General features: G+C 40.9%; 2 pseudogenes across 2 annotated transcripts; one reads left to right on the forward strand and one right to left on the reverse strand.

Moving 5' to 3' along the window:
- Positions 1-365: 365 nt before the first annotated feature.
- LOC147604924 (uncharacterized) lies at positions 366-1,002 on the reverse strand (annotated as a pseudogene).
- Positions 1,003-6,258: 5,256 nt separating this feature from the next.
- On the forward strand, positions 6,259-9,530 carry LOC147604925 (scarecrow-like protein 21 pseudogene; annotated as a pseudogene). Of its 2 annotated transcripts, XR_015265214.1 has the most exons (3): positions 6,259-6,491; positions 6,598-6,680; positions 7,075-9,530. The product of XR_015265214.1 is annotated as a scarecrow-like protein 21 pseudogene, transcript variant X2 (transcript). The 2 variants fall into 2 exon arrangements; XR_015265213.1 differs by lacking the exon at positions 6,259-6,491 and having other exon boundaries at positions 6,505-6,680.
- The last annotated feature ends 426 nt before the right edge of the window (positions 9,531-9,956 follow it).

A 9,956-nucleotide genomic window follows, 5' to 3' on the forward strand; every position in this document is an offset into this window, starting at 1 on the left:
TGAAGGCATACAGTACAATTGCAAGTGCAAAAAAGCCCATGGATTGTAAATTTCAGAGTCCGTATGTGATTACTGCCTCAGTCAAAAAAATCATCTATACATACACAATACAACAACAGGTGTAGCGATCCCTTAGTTTGTGGACAAAGAAGGGTTTTAAAGACTCGAAAAAACGTTGTGAAATTTTAATATCTTGGTACTTTCCCTTAAACCTTAAATAAATTTCAACCGGGAATTAAGTTATAATGTGTTAGAAATACCAACCAATATCTAGACTAATTTAAATAAGCTTTTAAATTACCCACCATGACTCACTTGAGGCTCCTGTAGAAGATGGATTGGATGTTTCACATTTGAACATCTAGCTAGTCTTTTACTACAAACATCTTTTCTGTTGGGGGACACCCTTGTCTCATCCATCCCCAGAATTGAAATGCTATGTCTTTGACATCTTGAGTGTTGTGGATTTTTTGCCCATCATGTCTGTGACATGTGGATACAAGCAATGATCCATCAACTTAGTTTGCTACTGTTAACTGATACGCTTAGCTAAATATAAATTTCTTTTGTGGTTTCACATAAGCTTGGCAGCTTGTGGAACGCTCATGTCAGTAATTTGCTTCCTGCTTTCACCATTCACCAACATCAAGAGAGCTAATTTCTTCATGAAAAGCTCATATGAAGATCTTGGTACCTTAACATGATTTAAAGTATTACTGACGTTTCTTAGAATAGCCGATTCCAATTTCTTTGATTTTGGCTAGACTACATGCTCTTGAAACAAGGATGTCAAAGAAGTTGCTGAAAGATTTCCTTTCTAGTACTTGTATCCATCCCCATTGTTAATTTATCAAAGTGTTGTACCATAGATTGGCATATCTTTCGTTTCTTTCGTTTACCTACCACCATAGTATTGCCTTCAGTCACCATGTTCATCATTATCACTCCTTGCTTTTGATTTTGAAGAGCTCAGTATTCTCTTAGTGATTTCCTATTATTCATATTAGCTTCAATTTTAGGTTCTATATTCAAGGATATTAAGCTGCCCATTTTTTTAATTTGTACCATTGTTGTAGTACTTTCAAGGACTTCAATAGTGTTGTATTTTTCAGTAGTGTTGTACTTTTTAGCAGTACTTTTCCAGCAACATGAAGACCATTTTTAGTACTTTCTAGAAGTGATGAAGTGTTTTTCAGTATAGTACTGAAGAACTGTCGTGTGGTGATTGCGCTACTTCTCTGAGTAAGCAAGTATAAAGTTTTATACCCGCATGATGATGCTTTTAGCAATGATAAAGAACCACTAAATTGAGCTGCTATTGGATGCCCTCACCCTAGGTTGCCCGGTTGAATCATGTCCCAAGCTCTGATACCAATGTAGCATGCGCCAAGCTAGGACCATGTGAAACAACAAAGCCTTTATTTAAACCTAAGTTTAGTGAGTCTTTAGCAATCCTTTAAAAAAACATACATGAATTTGAAAGAGATGTTTCCTACGACATGAAGACCATTTTTAAGTACTTTCTAGCAGTGATGAAGTGATTTTCAGTAGTGCTGAAAACATGTCGTGTGGTGCTTACGCTACTTCTTAGAGTAAGCAAGTATAGAGTTTCATACCTGCACACGATGATGGTTCTAACAAAATGATAAAGTACTATTGAATTGAGCTACTAGCCATTTCTTCAATTTGCACCATTGTTGTAGTACCTTCAAGGAATTCAGTAGTGTTGCAGTACTCATCTGCAGTAGTGTTGTACTTTTCAGCAGTACTTTTCATATAACACACGAAGACCATTTTTAAGTACTTTCTAGCAGTAATGAAGTGATTTTCAGTAGTGCTGAAAACATGTCGTGTGGTGCTTACGCTACTTCTTAGAGTAAGCAAGTATAGAGTTTCATACCTGTATGATGATGCTTCTAGCAATGATAAAGTACTATTGAATCATATACTTGTAATCAAATGTTCCAAATGACCTTCACAGAAGATCTATGACAAGGGATGAAAAGCTCTAGATACTGTAGGAAGAGAGAGCTTCATTCATGTGGGAAGAGAGACCTATAGCACGAGATGAACAGCTCTAGAGACTATAGGAAGAGAGACCTTCATTCATGTGGGAAGAGTCTAAACCTGTAGCATAGCTCACTCACAGAAAGAAAGAGAGAGAGACTTCATTCACGTGGGAAGAGAGACCTGTAGCACATCTCTCTCATAGAAAGAAAGAGAGAGAGATAGGTCTACTTTCAGTAAGTTGATGATAACTAACCTTTGCTGAATTGCCATCATGCAATTACTAGCATGACCAACTTGAATTTTCAAAATTTGGACTTTTTAGGACTTTTTAAAGCCTACGTTTAAGCGCCAAAAACTGATGTCCTTGACATTCCTTTTCAGGCCACCTATACGTGAATTCACCCATATGAAAGTTCTCTTATGGACATTTAACTTTATTGTAAAGATTGTAAAGGTTACAAATATTTATTTGGTTAAAAGGATGCTCCAATTTCAAGTAGACATGTACATAAGGTAAATATTAATTTGGTTAAAAGAATGCTCCAATTTTAAGTAGCTAGACATGTACATAAGATAAAGACATGTACATAAGATAAAGACATGCACATAAAGTAAAGAAAGCTATTTTTTCTTGAGATCGACATACATGTAAGGAAAGCTATTTTGAGCCCCACAAGCTATTTCAAGTAATATAAATTAAAATACACTTCAAGCCATTTTCACGCCCCACAAGATATTTCAAGTAATATGAATTAAAATACACCAAGATGAAACATGGGCTCACTCTTGTGTAGGGGTGAATTGGACCCAATCTTGTGTATAATTTTTTTCTTACTCTATACTTGCAAGTGTCATTTTGTTATTTAATATTATTCTATATTTTATCTTCCAATAGGAGTAGTCCTTATTATCATTGGCTCTTTACCCTTCTTTGTGCTCCATGTTTCTCATCTGAACAAACGAGAACTTGGTTCCATGTTGAAGGATTTGCTCTTTACCCTTCTTTGTGCTCCATGTTTCTCATCTGAACAAACTAGAACTTGGTTCCATGTTGAAGGATTTGCATAATGGGCTCCTTGAGAAGGTGAGACTCCTATTTGCACTATGTGTGCTTTTTGGGTTTTTTGTGGAATGCTCGTCCCAATGATACTGTAAAAAAGACATGTCCTAATGAGCAATAGTTGTGGTTATTGGGGTTATTTGGACATGACCGATTTGGGGGGAGCAAACCTAACTCAGGGTTGGTACCAAAGGTTTAATTATGGCATCCAACATTGTTTGAGCTTTTCTTGAGGGATTATACCTTGAGGTGCTTGTTAGTCCTGCTCGTGCTATGCAAAATTTTGGTGGGATGTGATCCAAATAAGGGACCCTACGTGAATTATCAAGGGATGATGCTGATTAGACTCATCCCACTTGGAGAAACTAGTGCCAACACTCCACGTTACATGAATTGTGAGACAATGACACTGATTGGAGCCATCCTACCTAGAGTGATTAATGCCAACACTCCAAGTGGTAGAAGATGCCTTCAAATGCACCCCCCTCAACACACTCCAATTGTCTTTTTCGACCAGCCCCACTAATGCAATATATTTGACTTAATCATGATATTCTTGATTGTGCCAAAAGTGCCAAAATTGGTGTTTATTAAGTGCAGTATCGTAAGGCTAAGTTTTGAAGCAAAAGCATCAATTTTTCCACTTTTGGCACAGTCATATAAATGTTCGTATAAATATATAACTTGAAAGGTCAATAAAATAAGGCACCAAAGTATTTTCTCGTGTGTGCTAGTAATTAATTTCTTCTCTTGCACATGGTTTTCAATTTTCATTTCTAATGTCCCTATGAGGTTGTCAACCTTTTAATTGTAAAAATAGCTTATTTACCTATTTATAGCAAATCATATTTACTAGGTTTTTCTCTCCTTGCATGGATTGTATCTACCACTTTTTTTTCTCATTGTGTGGCTAATATGCAAGGTTCTATGCATGTCTTGCTTGTTCCTCTATCTATATGTTTGTGCATGATGTTGTTGTTGCTGTTTATACCATCTTTCTCGCTCACACCATCCTTCCCTCTTTTTCTTCTGTCTTTCTGTCTCATGAGCAGAGGGGTCACTCTCTTTCTACCATTAGAGTCTCTTTGTCTTCTTGTGCGTAGAAGAAGAGCACAACTCTCTCTCTCTCTCTCTCTCTCTCTCTCTCTCTCTCTCTCATGCATGTAGCAACAATCGAGGAGTCACACTTCTTTATATATAAATAAATATGTATATATATGTATTTATTTATATGTATGTATGTATATGTATCTATGTGTGTGTGTATGTGTGTGTGTGTGTGTGTGTGTGTGCGTGCGTGTGTGTATGCTGCATGCATGTATGTATGTATGTTCTTGCAGATGGCTTAGAAGGGGCAAGAGGTTGAGGAAAGCAAGGTTGCGTTAGAGGAGGTGGAAGGCCTCATGATGAGGATGGCAGGACGACTGGAAAATTCGACTCCATCTCCTATACATAGGCATTGCTTGTAATGTGATGATTTTTTTTCTTAATATCAAACGATTCCGCTTTGCATTTAATTTTATTATATTGACTCATGGGAATTGATGCATCAATGAGATTTATCGCTCCTCAATCATGTACGAGTCCTTTCGATTCTTCAATGTTTGAAAAAGATTTCAATTTCTTCAACTTGCTTCAAGTTTATCTACTTGTACTTCTTATCATCCCAAGCTCTGATACCACTTTTTGGAAGACAAAATACCCAATAATATAAATCACAAAATAACACTTACAAGTATAGAGTATGCAAAATTGATACACAAGATTGTGTCTAATTTGCCCCCAGCTGCTTCCTCTTAGTGTATATTACTTAAAATAGCTTATAGTGCTCAAAATAGCTTTACTTTACATGCATGTCCATCTCAAGCAAAAATAGCTTCCTTTATGTTTAGTGCATGTCTTTACTTTACATGCATGTCTATCTATACAAAATTGGAGTATCATATTTGCCTTTACAAGTCTCTAAAAATGTATCTATTGCCAATAAATATGGACACCGCCAAATGGCGAGCACCCAATAAAATGAAATAATAATCTTTGATGCCGAAAGTCAAATGTCTCAAAATCTTCCTGGTGTGTCAAATCTCAACAAATCTAGAATAGTGCTATTGGTCAAATAGTGTCGAATCTAACAAATCTAGAATAGTGCTATTGGTTGCCATTACTCTCAGGATGGAAATTGAAATCAATTCTAGATCAGAAATTAAAGTAATCCAAAAATGATTAGAGAATCTAGTATGACCCCCTTTACCTTAGCAATATTGGAACGAGTTTAATCAGATTTGAGAGCAAAAATTGTCGTTTGAATTAGAGCTTATTTTTAGGATTAGCGAGTCGCGGCCCGAGGTAACAGTTTCACGTGGTTTGAATGATGAGGAGGAGATCGACGTGGCAAGAAAGTTGGTGAACGCTAGGAAGAAGGTCGTGACGCGTGAAGGTCTGTCCTTTTCTAGGGGCCACATTCAGATATGCCACATCGACGTTTCGTCGACACGTGGTCGGCTCTCTACACTGGCCCACCGTCGACGACGACCCCTGCATATCACCTAGGTGTACGTCCAAGAGACCCTTGAAGCACCCACTCCAACCACATAAAACATTTTTTTCAACAAGATAATGCATGGTTCTTTTTCCTTTTAACTTCCTTTTAAAAAAACATTAGTGGGAAGCATGTCTTTTGAGGCTTCCAAATCCAGATTCTACCCAAACCTCTTCTTTCCCTTAGAGAACCTCCAAATTCTGGCAGCTTTGTGAAACTCTTCTTTGAGATAATATCTAGAGAATGTAGAGAAGATAAGAGAAGTAGGTCTTTCTAGCTATACCTAGAGGTTGGGTTTAAGGTTGCTTTACCTTGTTTACGCTTGAATCTGGTATAAAAAACTTGCAAAAATAACTCTCAGCCACCATTAAAAAAATACATATAAAAACTTGCAGTTTTTCCGTCATGCATCCCTACATGCAAGCTTCCTATCCCTTCCCATCAAAATTTGACGGACAAGGGTGCCCGTCAAAAGGCAACATTTATGGGCCATGGAGAAGCTGTGAAGTGTGAACCTCTTTCAGATTTTATTTTTTATTCTGGTGGTATTTAATTTATGAGCTGGGATGAGGAGTATAGCTCACCAAGCCTCATCATTTTTCCACCCCATGGGAACAGCCTCCAAGCAGTTCAAACAAAGAAAAGATGAACATTTTATAAAGAAAAGATGAAGATAAAAAGAAAAGAAAAGGAAAGTTCAAAGAAAAAGGCAGGTTCAAAAAAGAGAAGGGAAGTTCAAAGAAAAGATGAGCAGAGCAGCCTAGCAGGTTGAAAGGAAGGAGGGGAGAAGGAAGTAACGTCAGCAATGGCATCACAGAGCAGACGGTGGTCTGCGGCGACTCCGTGTTGATGTTGTCGCGAGACTTCATGCTTCTACTACTAGTACGTCGTCTTCTTGTCCTCTTCGACACAGCTTCTTGCAGTGTTAGGTGGTGTGTAGCTGACCTTCTTCTATGATTGTTCTCTGTTGGGCATATGTGTCGAGTAGCCCAGCAGCTCTCGCTGCTCCAAGAACTCGTTGAGACAGCAGAATTTTTCCATCTAACACGGGCCATGGCGTTAATTCGCAAGGTAAGTTAGCTCGTTGACAACACCTATTGTGTGTGTGTGTGTGTGTGTGTGTGAGAGAGAGAGATTCTGTGTGTGTGGTGTGTGTGTGCGCGGTGTGAGAGAGAGAGAGAGAGAGAGAGAGAGAGTTTCTTTGATTTGCATGCCCTCAACCTCAACTGGTGTTTTTGGTATTGCACGCATCTCATTGTGACCAGCTAAAGCTCACATAGCGCAGAGTCGTCGGCACCTCCTTATTTGGGTTTTCTTTGGTAGTGCACGTAGCAAGCGTCTTCCACCCCTTGCGAGTGCTTTGGATTTCTTCTTCTTCTTTCTGGTTTTCTATGTCATATGTCCTACCAAGAGACAAGTTTTCTGCACTGTGCTGATCCTTCTTTTCCTTGATCACTTCATGCAGATGCAAGAAGCTTCACGTCTCCCAAATACGGGACACCTCACATAAGAACTAGGCTTCATTTTGGTCCTGGAACGACGTGGTCACTCATTTTGGTCCCGCAAGAACTAGGCTTACTGCAAGTGGGCGGATCCGACTCGAAGTTTTTGTACGAGAGGGAGCAGTCCTATATCAAGCCATTTTTTCTTCATTTATGCAATCGGGTACTCCCACCTTAATGAGCTTATTCTCCTCCTTACATCTGTAAAATTTTACACCAAGCTTTCTGCCTACCAGCTTGAAGAAGCAATAACAAGAGCTGCAAAAGTCTCCAAGCATGAGTATGCACTACACTCGCAAGCATTATAGTGGCCTCACTGCAGTTTCTAGCGGTCCTCGCCCATCATGCGACCTTGCTTTCACGGCAGAGATGCCGGGCTTGCACCAGATCTGTATTTGAACGGCGCTATGCAGGAGGATTACAGGCAACCCACAGCAGGATTTGGATATGGCAAAATGCAGAGAAATGCCACCTTCCTTATCTCGTCTCTATCTCCGCCTCAGTCATCTGTAAGCTCGGAGCCGCTGTCTCAATCAAGTGTGGAATATCTCTATGACAATGATTCACACAGAAGTGATAACTCCAGCTGCTCACAGGCCTACTTCTGCAACCAGTTTACCCATGGGACGCAAGAAATTGCCCCCTCCTTTGATGAAAGCCGTGATTCTTTAATACAGGGTTATAATCCTCACGCAGTTCACCATGCAGCACAAAGACCTAGCCTAAAAACAAATGCTGGTTTCTCGTCTGTTGAGAAGTCCGTGAAACATATGCTGGAAGAGCTAGAAAGTGAGTTGCTGGGCCCAGACGACGGAGATGACTCAGATTCTCTTGAGCGAGCTTTTGATAACTGCTCCGCTTGGGCGGAGCTTTTAGATGAAGTCCCGCATGCAGTTTTGCCTGGTAGTAATGCGTCGAGCATGCAGATTTGGGCCGTATCAGAGGCAAAGCATGGAATTCAGCAAGAAGAATCATGCCCTAATCATGTACCCTCAGGTCTGCCTTTTGTAGAACATTCCTTGAGAATGATGGATGCGAATCAAGGAAGCCGGGTCAAAACCTTGCTTGTAATGTGTGCTGCTGCCATGGCCCAAGGTAGTCTGGACATGGCCGAGACAGTAATGCAAGAGCTGAGAAAGCAAGTGTCTGTATATGGGGACCCCATAGAGAGGCTTGCCGCCTACATGTCGGAGGGTCTTGTGGCCAGGCTGCAAGCTTCAGGTCTCTCGCTTTACCGAGTTCTGAATTGCATGGAGGCGCCAGCAGTGGATGTTCTCTCAGCGATGCAGAAGCTCTATGAGATCTGCCCTTATTTCAAGTTCGCATATATGGCAGCAAATGGTGCCATAGCTGGAGCATTCAAAGATGAAGAGAAGGTCCACATCTTCGACTTCCAAGTTGCCCAGGGCACGCAGTGGATGTCTCTCATACAAGTCTTGGCAAACAGGCCCGGAGGCCCTCCATGCATCAGAATCACGACTGTTGATGATAAGAGTGCCCAGGGTTCGCCCGTGGGTGGTATGCAGCTTGTAAAACACAGGCTCAGCAAGCTGGCAGAGTCTCTGAGAATCCCTTTCGAGTTCAACTCCATCCCTTGCAGGCTGTCGGAATTGCAAGCTGACATGATAGAGAGAAGAGAGGGAGAGGCCCTTGCTGTGAATTTCACTCTCCAGCTCCACCACATACCTGATGAAAGCGTGTGTGCTGCGAACCCTCGGGACCGACTCCTCAGAATGAGCAGGAGCCTCAACCCGAAGGTGTTGACACTGGTGGAACAAGAGGCTAACACAAACACTGGGCCCTTCCTTGCAAGATTCATAGAGACAATGGAGTATTACTCTGCAGTTTTCGAGTCGATTGATGTGGCTCTTCCAAGGGAAAGCAAGGAAAGAGTCAATGCTGAGGAGCAGTGCTTAGCGCGGGATATCGTGAATGTGATTGCATGTGAAGGCTTAGAAAGAGTGGAGCGGCACGAGCCGATGGAGAAATGGAGAGCACGCATGATGATGGCGGGCTTCAGGCCGCACCCTTTGAGCTCCTATGTCAATAGCACCATCAAGGCTCTCCTTGAGTCCTACAGTGAGAACTACAGATTGCAAGAAGAAGGGGAGGCCCTCTTCTTGGGCTGGATGAATAGATCTTTAGTAGTGGCTTCCGCATGGCACTGAAATTACACGGGACACTTTTTTGTAAACAGCTCAGTGGTGCACCATATCAGATCAGAGAAAAGGGTTTGTCAAGAACAAGGCAGGGAAGTGAAAGAACACATTAAAAACGAGCTATTATTACTTTTTTAACACCTTACAGCTCTGATGTGCAAATCTGACATGCTGAAGTAGGAACTTTTTCTGAAGGTTTTTTCTTTCAAAATTATTTAGTGTTTTTTTAACATTGATTTTTCCTACTATTGAACAGAAAAGGCTTTACTGTGTTTGTAACTTTATTATTGTGAGAAGACACCACTTCATTACGTAGTACTAGTGCGGTGCAGACCGGATGTGCAGACCGGATGTAGAGACTCCACAGGTTTCTGCTTTAGTTGACGCGAAGGAGCAGGGTTCGCCTAACTTTTCTAAAATGAGAGTCTCATTTCCAATTTCTTTGAAAATAGTAATAATCGGATTGAAATTATGAAAAAAATGCTTCTTCAAAATTTGCATTTTCCTTTTCAACCCATGGTGAGGAGTAGTGAAAGGCCATAGTGAGGAGTACTGAAAGCCATGAGAGGTCTCTCCCAAGAGGAAGATGGGTTTTAGGTAGATTTCGGGGTGCCTGTATACGTGGTACCCCATTTGACCGGGCCCACAGTCGGTAGTCGGTGCCCCGCCCGCAAGTGTATAAACAC

Source organism: Cibotium barometz, chromosome 60, assembly GCF_041138505.1.
Source record: "Cibotium barometz isolate CiBa-2024 chromosome 60, ASM4113850v1, whole genome shotgun sequence".
Classification (NCBI taxonomy): domain Eukaryota; kingdom Viridiplantae; phylum Streptophyta; class Polypodiopsida; order Cyatheales; family Cibotiaceae; genus Cibotium; species Cibotium barometz.